Source organism: Stenella coeruleoalba (genome assembly GCF_951394435.1).
Source record: "Stenella coeruleoalba genome assembly, chromosome: 18".
NCBI classification, from domain to species: domain Eukaryota; kingdom Metazoa; phylum Chordata; class Mammalia; order Artiodactyla; family Delphinidae; genus Stenella; species Stenella coeruleoalba.
This window is the reverse complement of record NC_137164.1, coordinates 24240530-24251888: the sequence shown is the minus strand read 5'-3', so window position 1 is coordinate 24251888 and position 11359 is coordinate 24240530.

The following is an 11359-nucleotide window of genomic DNA, read 5'->3' as shown; positions in this document are numbered from 1 at the left end:
CCCAGAATATTGCTGGATTGTGTAGGAATGTGGCATCCGTTGCTCGACATTCTTGGTGAACTGTTAAAAACCACACTACTAGAGCAAGTTGGACATTTGAGCTTTCCTTCCTTACTGCAGTGTCCAATAAAGATGCCAAAGTCAATAAACTTATATAAAAAAACACTTACATAAAATGTGTATTTTAAATTATGGTGTGATCTTTCTACATTTGAAAACATTTTGCATCTTCTTAAAATAAGGTTGTCTCTTCCTAAATATTTTATATATTTAAAAGACCTTTCTATTATGAAATGATAGTCATAGTAGTTCTTTCTGCACAATTATTTACTTACAGTAATGATCAGTACTAAAATGAAGACATAGAAGATGCTATGTGAGCTTATGAAAAGGAGTCGGGTTTCCCTGGTGGCGCAGTGGTTGAGAGTCCGCCTGCTGATGCCGGGGACACGGGTTCGTGCCCTTGGTCCGGGAAGATCCCACGTGCCGCGGAGCGCCTGGGCCCATGAGTCATGGCCGCTGAACCTGCGCGTCCGGAGCCTGTGCTCCGCAACGCGAGAGGCCACAACAGTGAGAGGCCAGCGTACCGCAAAAAAAAAAAAAAGGAGTATTTGAAAAGGGGTCTAGGAATCAGGGAAGGTGTTCTCAAGGAAATGGCACAGCCACTGGCTTCATTTAGGCAGAATCTGCTATATCAGTCTGTTTACCAACCTAAATGATGGTTATTAGAATTAAGTGGGATGACATCAGGGAAATACAAGGTACCTATGCAAAGGGAAAGGGAAATTTGGTCTAGTATGTTTCCTAGCTTTGAAATATTTTCTTTCATTCTCTTTCTCGGTGTTTTCTCTCCTTAACTCCATGGTTCTGCCTTCTCCTCATTATCTCTCTGCCTCTTTCTTCTTTTTCACTTGTTCTATGTAACAAGTGAAAAAGACATTAATGGAAAATAAATTTCCAAACCATCAAGGCTAATGAATTTAGAATACCGTAACGATAAACTGCTGTAGAAATTGAACAAATTATATGGCTACTTGGTAATGACGAATTGTCTTCACGGTGCAGATTTTTTTCTACAGAAGGCAGGCTGGGTATTATTCAGAGGACAGTAGCAAGGAAAAGATAGAGGAGATGAGCTGACTTTGTTGTTTGCCTTTATTGAAACTGTCTGGAGGATAGAGGAACCTAAGATGTTCTCTGATGCCATGTTTATTAGCTCTCCCTGGGCTGATGTGGGATCGTATCTCCCTTCACTGCCTCCTCTAACTTATATGTATTTCTGAATGAAAATTGCCACTCCCCACACCCTCACATACACATAGACAACAAAAGTCTTAAGCACACATGAATCTCTGATGCCAATTGACTGGAAAGGAAATCTTTTTGTTTATAAAGTAATTTTATTTGTCAAACTAAAATAATAGGAAACTTTCTTGGATAGGGTTCTTGGTTGCAAACAAATAAATAAAAATCCACTCTAGCTAATTTACATCTAAAGGGATTTATTAAGTTGAAAAGATAGCCAGTCCTGGAGGCTAAAGAATTGAATTCCAGGTAAGAGTCCCAGAACCTCGCTGCAGAACTGGCTTCCCTAGTGAACAGTGCCTTCTCTCAGGATCAGGAACTTGCCCAATCAGAAGCCACCATCAGAGCAGCTAACACACACCACCCTGTCTAGGCTTAGACCCTTCCCCCAGAACAAGCCAAGATCAAACTCTCCTGGGGGGTGTGTCTTATTGGCAGAACCTCAGTCACAGATCTGAAGCCTAGAGACCAGAGAGGCTGAGAAGTGGAGCTTTGTGGACTTGACTCTGGGAAGGAGGGTTTCCAATATAGAGGATTATTACACGGTGTAGAGGGTATCCAGAAGGTTTTGAGCAGCCTTGAATGACAGCTGTCCATGACAACTTCCACATTGATCTCTCCATTAAACATTTCTCTGGTTTATGAAATTCCAGAGTCTGGGAAATACAGTGAATGAACGATAATCTAAAAAAGGGAGCATGGGTGAAGCTAAATTTTTAAAGGTCTTGAATACACAGCAAAGAACTTGATTTTGAAAGTTCAAAGAACTTTGAACTTTGAATCAAGTTCAAAGAACTTGAACTTGATTCAGTAGATGATAGTGTGTCATTGAAGGAGCAGAGGAACATCACTGGAATTCATATTTATACATAGAACCCTTCCCCTTTGAGGATGGGTGGGAAGGAATGTTGTGTGCTTCCACAGACAGAATTAAAATTCTGGGCTTTAGCCAGTTTTTTCCTTTCTCTATCTAGCTTTACCCACCTTGCTTTCACATGACCTACTGCTGGTTATGTGCAATAGTGGTGAAATTCCACCTGGTCACTGTGGGTCACCCTCAGATAAACAGTGTTTTGATGTGTGAGAATTGTGGCTTTTAAATTGTGAATTGCATGTGCCTCTGGGTTGGTTGCCCCAGGTCATGCTCCTTAACTTCTTACTGTTTTCCTATCTTTGCTAGCATCTTCGAGCCAATCCAGGATGAAGGAAGTGTAGTGTTCAACTCTGGGAAGGCCTCTGGCTCATCAGCAGTCTCTCCGACCTTGCTACCTCAAGCTCACAGGTTAGTTCTAGTCACAGATCTCTGTTCTCTGTAATTATGTGGGGAGACAGTCAGAGAAATGAGCAACAAAGCCTGGCTTGGCGATCTTTGTGGTTTGACAGCAGGACCAAAGGAGGTCCCTGTGCATCTTAGATAAGCCTAGATTGTGGCTAAGGATTTCAGGGTCCCAGAGTGGTGAAATCCATCAGTAACAAATACAAAAGAATGGGCAGACTTGTCGCATAGCAAAAGTAATTTCTTCCTGGACAGAGGCAAGAATAAATGAGACCATCAAAAATCTAAACATTGGCCTTACTGAAAAAAAGTATTTGATGGGCTGGGCTAAGCGGAGTCCGATTGGTACAGAAACAGTGGGACGTCTTTTGTGGGCTGACAGAGGGTGTTACAAATGTATAGAGGGCTGTCGCCCAGGAAACAGTCTTAGCTTCAGACTAGACTTAGCTGAAGGAGAAAAGGATCCAGAGCGGTGGTGGCTTGAGATGTTAGTGGTCAGGTTGGCGTGGTGAAAGGGGGAAAGAATGTGGACCTGGGTCTGACTGCTTTGCAAGATTGAACTGTTCTGTGTTCAAGACTGGTGACTGGATTCGATGTGATTTATAGAGGCAGAGGGAAGATCAGAGATGAAACTAGAATCCCAGCTGAAGAGGGGTCTCATGTCCTGGGAAGGGTGAAAGGTGCCCTCTGAGCGCTGTGGCCAGAGAGACATAGCAAACTCATATGTGGATCTCAAGCAGCTGAGTCCCCTTCTCATGGGTCTGGGGTCCCAGGGGGATAACTCGTGGGCAAGGGCACAGGTGGGCAGCAGCCTCTTGGAGGTATAGGCAGGGCTCTTCGTTGCTGTACTGATCTCCTCCCCTCTGACTCACCCAAATCAGGGGAATGCTGTCCCTCGTTCTCCTTCCCCTCTCTGCACTGGGGGTGGGGTGTGGTGGGAGTGGACACATAGACTCACACGCACTCACATACACGGGGTGGTTGGAGCATCCCACTATGACGGCACTAGCCACAAAGGTCTAAGATCAGAATGACATTCTCTCTTAACAGTGTTCAGCTTTTCCTAATTTCTCTTAGGGTCCTCTTTTTCTCAGGGCTGTTAGGAGGACTGATAGGCTGCAGGGTCCCTCCCCGACCTGGGAAGGCCTCCGTGGGTGACCTAAACCAAGCAGTATCATTCAGTATTGAAGAGCATAGACTTTGGAGCTAGGCTGCTTGGGTGAAACCCCAGCTCCTTCTTCCTACCTCTCACCTCTACCTTCTCCTCGTCTGTAAAGTGCAGAAATCATGGTACCTGGCTCCAGGGGTGCTGTGGGGTTGAAATGAAGACGTATGTGTAAAATTTTTATAACAGTCTCTGACTCCTAGCAGGTGTTATACAAATGTCAGCTTTTAGACGTTGAGACAAAGTATACATCCAACGATAATTTATTGAGTATCTACTATGTGTTGGGCACGCAAGTACTGAGAATAAAGCAGTGAACGAGACCAGATCTGTCCTTATGTGTTGCTTAAACATCCTAGAAGGGAGGCAGTTAGTAAACAAATGAAAGAGTAAAAAGACAAGATAGTATTAGGCCGTGATAAGTGCTGTGGAGAATATAAAAGAGGGTGAAGTAACTGAGAGAGTCTGAGACACTACTCTGGTTAGAGTGGCAGGGACAACCTCTTAGGGGAGATAACACTGCATGAAACTAGGGAAGGAGCATCACAGACAAAAGGAACAGCTTGTGCAGAGTCTCCAAGGCAGGAAGATAGATGCTTGACATGTTTGGGGAACGCAAAGGACAATGTGGCTGGAGTATAGCGAATAGAGGGAGAGTGGCATGGCATGAGGTCAGAGAAGTGGGCAGGGGACAGATTTAAAACACCTTGAAAATTTCAGCACGTTAGCAAGAATTTTGGATACCTTCCGCGTGGTATTTGAGGCCATTAGTAAATACTAAGCAGATAACTGACATGATTTTATGCTTTAAAAGAAGTCATTCTTTCTGCCATGTTGAACATGGACTGAGTAAGGGGGGCAATAGTGGAGACCAATAAGGACACTGGTGTAATAGTCCAGTGAGAAATCATGGCGGCTTGCACTAGGGTCAACGTGGAGAGAGCTAGAAACGGAGAGATGCATTCTGGGGGTAAAGTTGTCAGCATGTGTGATGGGGGATATGGGGGTTGAGGGTAAAAGAGGATTTATTGTAGGTCTTTCACTTGAGCTACTGTGTGGATATTGGTGCCTTTTACCGGTGCGGGGAAATGGAGAGAGAAACAGGTTACAGGCGAAGTCTGTTTTGGATATGTTAAGTGTAATATGCCTATTAGATATCTAAATGGAAATGTCAAGAGTGTAGGTGGATATATAAGAATGGAGTTTGAGGAAGAGTCAGGGTTGGAGATAGAAACGTAGATGCCATCAGCGTGTAATTGGAAGGTAAAAGCCGTGAGGCTGAATGAGGGTCCCTGGGAAGAAGGTGTACATAGAGAAGAGAAATGGCCCTGGAATTGAGCCCTGGGACACGTCAGCATTCAGAGGATGAGCAGAGGAGGAGGAACCAGCAAAGGAGATGGAGAAGAAGTGGCAGGTGAGGAGGGAAGAAAACTAAACGAGTGTCATTTTCTGGTTCTTTGTAAACATGGACGTCAAGAGAAGGACATAAGTCCAAAAGCAGGGAGTGGTCAACTGTGTAAAAGTCAAGTATTGTTGAAAGGCTAAGTTAGGTGAGGACTGAAAAGGGTCCATTGGGTTTGGCAACGTGGAGGATGCCGGAGAGCTTGACAAGACTGGCTTCTGTGGTGGGGAAGGGCAGAGCTGGATCGTGCAGGAGTTAAGGAGAGGTTGGGGACTGGGGAAGTGGAGGGGGTGACTATATATATATATATATTTTTTTTTTGGACTGCTCTTTCCTCACCATTAGAGTAGTAAGAAAAGAAGGCAAGGAAAAGCCAGTTTGTTTTTTCGAGGAAGAAAGGGCAAAAGAAGCCTGCTTTGGTTCTCAACTGTAGGCCTGCCTCAGCCTACCCTGGCTCAGCAAGGGACTGCATCACGGTTTGGGACAAAGCCTCCTAGTAATTCGGAGGCACGCTGTCTGCTTCAGCATTTTCTTTATCTCTGAAGAACCCTTGAGGAGAGCTGGCCTCGGTGGGCCCTCGGTTTCTGTCACAATCTATCTGCTTCTCTCTCAAATCGCTGAGAACGCTAACCTACGATTATCTTTACTACTGAGAAGAAACGGTTAGAATATTAATTTCATAAATCACCACTTCATTTTGAGGCGTATAGTTGTTCACAGCTAATGACCCTTTACCTTCAATCCCAGCTTTTGGAAAGCCTTTAATCTTGTTAATGATATGTTTCAACAAATTAAGCAACATGACTAATTCTGTGGCCTAGTCGCTGACTGTTTCCAACAGGAAATTTCTCTTTAGGAAAGTTCACTCTGTAGGTACACTCATCTGATGTCTAGTCATAGATAGGGTGTGTTTTTAGACTGTGAGGCAAGAATATCTTATTCTAATAATATGCCAGGTGAACCTGCAATTGTTTATACGCTTTGATTTCCTTATTCAAAGCAGTGCTTTAAAAGCTACATTATAAGAACTTGTGTTTGAAATAAGTTTCCAACCGTGTCCCCCACCCCCTCCCCAAAGGGTAAAGCCTGCTCCAGCCTGTATTCTTACTCCACCCTGGAGGAAACTGTTAATTTCCAGATCTTTCAAGATGCCAGACTGGTTAGTCAGAGGATTTCCAAGCTTGTTCAAAATACCTCCCTCCCCGCTTCAATCGTCACTCCTATGATTCCATTACTTCTTTAGCCTTCTTAAAAAAACTATTAGAAAAGAGATCTTTTAAAATGGTACCTGTGCTCTCTAGTTTTGAAGACATAATATCAGGTATTAAAGATGGAAGATAATAAGTTGTTATAATCAAACCTAACTTGCCTTCTCGGAGTTCAAAGGATTCATTAATCAATCAGATGATGTGCTCACTGCTCGCTCTTATCATTATGTTAAAGATGTGAACTCAGGGACTTCCCGGGCTTCCCTGGTAGCGCAGTGGTTGAGAGTCCGCCTGCCAATGCTGGGGACGCGGGTTCGTGCCCCGGTCCGGGAAGATCCCACGTGCCGCGGAGTGGCTGGGCCCGTGAGCCATGGCCGCTGAGCCTGCGCGTCCGAAGCCTGTGCTCTGCAGCAGGAGAGGCCACAACAGTGAGAGGTCTGCGTACCGCAAAAAAAGATGTGAACTCAGAAAGCCTTCGCTGCTGTATTAAGCCCTGCGTGATCCATTATCTGTTCTTTTCTTCAGCCGCAACTCTACTTCTCCACCTCATACTGTGGTTAACACCCATATGACAATTCTTTTCAGAACATGAAAGAACCAGCAGAGCTCTCCTTTGCCTCTGAGCTCTTATAAAGAATCCGTTCTTTCCCTCGGCCTTCTTTCCTTCCACGCCACCCCTCCATACCTGACTTGGTCCAGCTAATGAATGAGAGTTAGGTCTCACTTTAGATGTCACTTCCTCCAGGAAGCCTCCCTCAACTATCCGAGATTGGCTTAGGCATCCCTTCCGTGTGCTCTGGTAACTTATCATGTATCATGGCACTTATCACTCTCTGTGTTAAGGGTCCAGCCATCTCCCTGATACGCCGCCTCAGGTATAGTAAGTGCTCAGTACATATTTATTGAATGAATAAACTGAATACCTATGATTTGGTAAGTAATAAATTTAAAAAATATTTTCCTTTAACACATTCCAAAATATTACAATAATAAATAATACGTTAAATAAATAACTTCAGTGTAACCATTTGTAAAGTTCTAAAAGTTCCACACCTCACGACCAGAGACACTTAGCTAATGGAAACTGTTTAACATCATTTCTGGAAAGCGAACGTTAATGATTTGCACAAAGTCAGTGTTCAATGAATTCTTATCAGTAAAGAAATTAAAATGTAAGGTTTTGAGACACTTTCCGGCTGACACAAAAAGCAGAGGTATCATTAAGTGATTTTCAGGTTCAAGTTAGCGGCCCTATGATATTTTCTCTGGGTGCTGCAGTGCCCACCCCCATCCTCCATGAAGATGAAATGCAAATAGCCCCACTCTTCCAGCCCCCCAGTTTCTACCCTTCCCCCACCTCTTCAGCCTCCACCCTTGTGACCCCCGGCCTGCTGCCAGCCTCACTGGGTGTCCACAGGGGCAGGGCTGCGTAAGTGGGAGAGGCAGGACTGGGCAGATAGAATGACACCCGCTTTGTTCTGGGCTCAGTGACAGCTGCTACCCACCAGCTGGGTCAGGCAAAGCTTCTGAGGTCCTGTCCCGTCCTCTGCTTGGAGTCCCTCAGGTCCTTCCCCGGGCTAAAAAGGCTAGGGTAGGGATGAGAGGAAGGGGCACCTGAGGAAGACTGGCCAGGCCCCTGGGTGGGTGGGTGGGCAGGCAGTGGTGCAGGAAGGAACGTGTCTAGTAAAGGGGTGTCTTGGGCTGGAGGCCGGGGAAAGGGAGGGACAGACTGGACCCGGTCTGGATCAGACCTTTGTACTGAGGGCAGCTGCTGTATCCTGGGGCAACGGGAAAGAAAACACACTTGACGGCTAGATTCCAGTCTAGGTCATAACAACAGTTAACATTTATGGTGCGTTTCTCTTCCTTGATGCTTCTATTATCAGCTCTGAAGAAATAGAGTTCTATAAGCCTTGTTCCTCAACCTGGGCATCAGACCTTCTCCCGGGAATAAGTCCCTCTCTCTTTGGCATTTGGTCATTTTTCTTTCCACTAGCTCCTTCCCACTTGCCTAGAAACATGATTGCTTCCCTAGACTACAAACCTACACCAAACTCCACCCCCCAACAAAGTTCTTGAAGAGTATGTAGTCCACTCTCTTTACTGCTCCTGCCTTTGTACCACCATTCCTGCTTCTTCTACATCTTTGATGGGACTCCTACACGCTAAGAACTCCACATGCTGGCTCTGTTTCTTACAAGTTCTGTGACCTCAGGCAAATTGCTTAATCCCTGAAACGTAGTCCCCTCATCTGCAAAATGAGGATGCCAAGAATTACCCCATGTGGTTGTTCTGATGATTAAAAACAAAGGGTCATTTACTTAAAAGGGAGCTTAAAAAATCTGTTAAGTGTAAACTTCCGCAAAATCTATGGTTTTCTGATTCCAGGAGCTGCTAATTGCAGAGTATATGACTTCCCTCATTGAGGGAATGAGGGGCAATGTTCCCCATCTAATTTATGTGACGTAAAAGTCATATTCCCTCCACTTCTTTTCCTTTTCAGCTGGAGCTTTTTTATGTTTGTAAGGAGCACCTATTTTATGCCAGACATTTTTACTACAGTATTTCATTTAGTCCTCAAACAATACTGGGAAATTGGTTTTGTTAGGCTCGTTTTACAATGAGGAAACAACTTGCCCAAGGTCTCAAGGTTAATAAGTAGAAAAGCAGGAATTTGGGCACAGTTCACTTTAATAGCAAATCCCATGCACCGTCCACTCAATGTTAGTATACCTCAAACGGCAAAGGGCCAAATCTCATTCTATTTGCCTTTATTTCTTCCTTGCGTAGTTTTCCAAAAGAAAACACTCCTAACCTGCTCTGAGAAAACCACTGTATAAACATCAGGGAGAATTAAAAAATACAAGATAGCAATAGATAGTTTATAAGAGAGGAACTTGAGTTAAAGTGTTTTAGTTATTTTTGTTTGTTTGTTTAAAATTATCTTTAAAGAAAGGGGATGAACATATTGACTAATCTTAGGTGCTACATCTGTACGTTAGTTTTAAGGGTAACCACTAAAGAAATGGTTTACTGAAATAATTCTGAAATAGAATAGGTATAAATTCCAAATCAGTAGAAGTGTTCAGAAAAAGGGAGTATATTAAGAAAATTCAACGACTAGAACAGGAGATGAGAAAGGAGAAAAAAGAAGCAAAGAGGAAGAAAGTTAAATAAATACGAAATGGGAGGGTGGTAATAAATTCAAAGATAATGATCATAATGTGACAGAGTGTGCTGGTTTTCACCAAAAATCCATTCCCTTTCTTTCATGGTTATAGAGTTGTGGTTGAGACATGGCTACCCCGCTAGTGGCCTCATTTTCCTGCTCCTTTGCTGCTAGGTGTGACCATGTAACTAAGTTCTGGCTGATGGGATATGAGCAGATGAGAAGTGTGTCACCTCTGGGCCTAGGCCTTTGGGTTTCGGTTCCATGCTTTTTTCTTCCTCAAGCTGGAATTCCCTAATCCGCTTCTACCATGTAGATAAAGGCAACACCCTGGAGGATGGAATAGCAACATGGGGCAAAGGAGCCACCCAGCTCCCTGGACCGCTTATCCCAAGAGTGTTTTATGAGAGAGATATAAATATTATGTTTGAGGGATGGCAGGGAGGAAGGAGCCTTTTACCCTAATTAATATACATAATAAATGAAAACTGGTTAACATAGACTACTAAAAGGCAGACCCTCAGATGGAGTAAATAATACCAAAATTCAACTGCTATTTACAAAAACACTTAAAAATAATGACTCAGAATGGTTTAAAATGAAGAGATGGAAAGATGTATACTAGGCAACCACTAAGAAAAAGAAAGATAATGTATCAGACAAAATAGAATTTAAGGTGGAAAAACAATGGACCGATAAACACCTAATGAACTTCACTAGGCAACCTGGGTTATAGTCCTGACTTTGAAATTTATACAGTGGAACCCTGGGCAAATTGCTTTATTCTTTTCTAGTTTCAGTTTCTAGCTCTATAAAAGATGATAATAACACTATTTGCAGAGTTGGGAGTTAATGCATGGGGAACATTTTCTACAGCCATAAAAATATAGTAAGTCAAATTCGATCATATAATTCACTCATTCGACATTTACTGAGCACTTCCCATGCATCAGAAACTGTACTGAGGGCTTCCCTGGTGGCGCAGTGGTTGAGAGTCCGCCTGCCGATGCAGGGGACACGGGTTCGTGCGCCAACCCCGGTCCGGGAAGATCCCCCATGCCGCGGAGCGGCTGGGCCCGTGAGCCATGGCCGATGAGCCTGCGCGTCTGGAGCCTGTGCTCCGCAACAGGAGAGGCCACGACAGTGAGAGTCCCGCGTACTGCAAAAACAAAACAAAACAAAACAAACAAACAAAACAAAAAAAAACTGTACTGAGAACTAGGAAGATGGCGTCAGTCACATTACCTGTCATCAGAGAGATTATATGTAAAAAAAAATGAGTTTAATAAAGTATTCTACAGCATTATGGAGGGAGGGGTGTGCATTTTGTCTAGAGAGAGTGGCCAGCAGAGTCAAAAAAGATTTCATAAAAAAAGGTGACTCTTAGGTTGATTCTGGAAAGATGATCGGTGTTTGGACAGGCTGAGTAAGAGGAGGGGTATTCCATGAGAAGGTACTGTATAAAAATAAGTGGCCTGACAGGGAACTGCATTCGAGGAACTCAGAGTGTTTGATGAGACTGGAGAAATAGATGCTGGCTAAGGTATTGGGACTTCATACTACAAGATGAAGCCATTTGAAGTGCTTATCCAGGGAATGACTTGCTTGATTTTGCATTTTAGAAAGCTTATTTTAGCCATGAGGTGAGAGATGGCAGAGGTGGAGGTGTAACCAGCTGAGGGGCTGTGAAACTAATGAGGAAAGGAATGCAGTGTTTCAGGGGCTTGAAAGAAAGGACCTGAAACCAGGCAAGAGCAGTGAAATGGAGAGAAGGTGATGGGCAGGAATGTCTGGTCCACGGAGGTGCAATGGGGGAGAGAAGGGGAGCCTGGGA